Genomic DNA, 3,043 nt, shown 5'->3' on the forward strand with positions numbered 1-3,043 from the left:
TCTCCTCTCTGTGTAGGAGGATGTCACCCATGTTCTTCCCACTGCGCTGCGATCCCTGTCGAAGGGTGACCTGCCTCAGCAAGTGCTTCAAGTCCTCTTCACGTTCTTACCTGTGGTTGTCTCTGCTGGACCGAATGGCAGCTGTTTTTATTTCCTTGCCCCTGCTCAACTGCACTGTCCAAGTGCTCTATGATAAAGCACGTGATTGGAAGGAAGGGAAGCCGTCTGGGACCATCTTAGACACCTTGAGATGTTCTGCAGCCACCCCATCCTCTAGCCTTGAATCCGAGTGGCCTCTGGTCCTTTGCAGTTCAGTCCTCTGTGAGTGGCTGCTTGCCAGTCCCTCCTTGTGTCCCTCCCACTCCCTGCCCCACCCGCCACCCAGCTTCATCCATGAAAACCCCTGCTGCATCACGTACGTCAATCCAGGGGTACCTGGTGGTGTTAACCGAGAGATCGGAGGTTCAAGTCCACCCTTGACGGCAACTGGAATGACACCCCAGAGCATGGGGCAGTTTCCCCATGGACAAGCGGTGCTCTTTGTGGAACCAAGCCCATGGGCACACACTTACGTTGCTTGTGGCCTCATGACCCTAAGACACATGGCATCTGAAAGCAGCCATGACCTCAGCATCCACAATGGACACTCCTCTTCCCCTTTGCTCCCCTCCATGACCCACATGCCAGCTCCAAACCAACTCTGGTACCCAAGCTCTAGTCCAGGGCTCTGTTTGGAGAGACCTTGCTCCGGACTCAGAACCTGCCACCCAATCCTCAGTGAGCACCCCCATGCCTTCTCTGCTCCACTGTGCCAGGCCACCCTCTAGCTACAAAAGGGGCCCATGCAGGCCTCTTTTCTTCATCTCTGGAGCCCATGCAGGACTCCCTGGACAAGCTGAGCAGAGGAGAAACCACCTCACCTTCTGAATCATTTTGTTTGTTTTGTTTTTCATCATTTTATTGGGGCTCATACAACTCTTATCACAATCCATACATACATCAATTGTATAAAGCACATTAGTACATTCATTACCCTCATCATTCTCAAAACATGCTCTCCACCTAAGTATCAGCTCCTCGTTTCCCCCCTCCCTCCCTGTTCCCCTATAAATTATTATTTTGTCATATCTTACACTGTCCAACATCTCCCTTCACCCACTTTTCTGTTGTTCTTCCCCCAGGGAGAAGGTTATATGTGGATCTTTGTAATAAGTTCCCCCTTTTCATCCCACCCTCTCTCCACCCTCCCAGTATCGCCACTCTTACTGAAGGTATCACCCATCCTGGATTCCCTGTGTTTCCAGTTCCTATCTGTACCAGTGTACATCCTCTGGTCTAGCCAGATTTGTAAGGTAGAATTGGGATCATGATAGTGGGTTGGGAGGAAGTATTTAGGAACTAGAGGAAAGTTGTATGTTTCATCATTGCTACACTGCACCCTGACTGGCTCATCTTCTCCCTGAGACCCTTCCATAAGGGGATGTCATTTGCCTACAGATGGGCTTTTGCTCCCCTCTCCGCAATGATATTATTTTTTTCCTTTGATGCCTGATAACTGATCCCTTTGGCACCTTGTAATCGCACAGGCTGGTGTGCTTCTTCCATGTGGGCTTTGTTGCTTCTGAGCTAGATGACCACTTGTTTACCTTCAAGCTTTTAAGACCCCAGAAGCTATATCTTTTGATAGCTGGGCACCATCAGCTTTCTTCACCACATTTGCTTATGCACCCATTTGTCTTCAGCGGTCGTATCAGGGAGGTGAGCACACAATGATATGAGTTTTTATTCTTTGATTCCTGATAACTGATCCCTTCGGCACCTCATGATCACACAGGTTGGTGTTCTTTTTCCATGTGGGCTTTGTTGCTCTTCTGAATCATTTTCATTGGGCTTGGAGTCAAGTAGGCTTGGGAAAGTGTGTGTGTGCATGTATGTGTACAGGTGTGTGCTTGAGTATGTGCATGTGTGTATGTTCACGGAGTGTGTGAGTGTGTAGACAGGTGTGTGCATACACTCATGAGTGTAAGGGCGAATGTGCATGAGTTTGTCCATGTATGTGTGCGTGTGTGCACTGGCATGCACAGGTGTCTATGTGCTTGCGTGAGTGGGTGTGTGCACAGGAGTGTAGACTTGTGTGTGTATAGCTGTGTGACTGTGTGCATGGGTGTCTGCATGCATGCATGCATGCATGAGTGTGGGCGTGTGCACACATATGAGTGCATGCATGCACATGTGAACCCACTAGGCATGCCACACTAACTGTCCTCAGCTTATACCAAAGGCCCCAGAAGCCCTCGCGTGCCAGGACTGTGTGCATACCTGCTGCCCCCAGACAGTGAGCTGCCAAGAAACATCCGAGGGTGTTGTGCCCACAGGGTGTGCTGGGTGCTTGGACTCAGACGTGCTCACATCCCACCCCACTCCCAGCACTCAGGGGCCATGGGTGGGATTTGGAGGCAGCAGAACATTCAGTTTTCCTGGCCACAGGCAAGCCACGTCATAGCTGAGTCAGATGCTGGTGAAAATTCTGACTCCCTTCCCTTCTGGAGGATGTCTAACCTCAGGGCACCTCACTCACTCGCCTCAAGCCTCAGCTCCTTCTCTGGTAGAATGGAGGCAGCCAACCCCCTACTGGAAGCTCTGGGGGGGTTACTAATGGTTAACAGGCTCAGCTGCTAACCGGAAGGTTGGCTGTTCAAGTCCATTGTGCAGCAGCCCTGGGACCAGAAGCAGTAGATGGTGCCCAGCTACCATGGCCAACTGCTCTCAAACGGATCTTATTGACCAGTCCTGAGTTCAGTTGGGGGAACAAAACTCAAAATAATGAATAAGGCCAAGTTTACTGGTCAGATAAAGATAGGTGGGATCCTGGGGACTGTGATGCTTAGTTTCCTAATTTCAGTCAAACCAATGATGGTTTTATAAGGGGAACAATAACATTAGGGAAGTAAGCACCCCTTAGAATCAGCCACCATCTGAGGTCCAAAGAGTAGCATTTACCCAAGAACAACATTCAGAAGACCGAGGCAAAAGGAGGAATGGA

Source organism: Tenrec ecaudatus, chromosome 14, assembly GCF_050624435.1.
Source record: "Tenrec ecaudatus isolate mTenEca1 chromosome 14, mTenEca1.hap1, whole genome shotgun sequence".
NCBI lineage: Eukaryota > Metazoa > Chordata > Mammalia > Afrosoricida > Tenrecidae > Tenrec > Tenrec ecaudatus.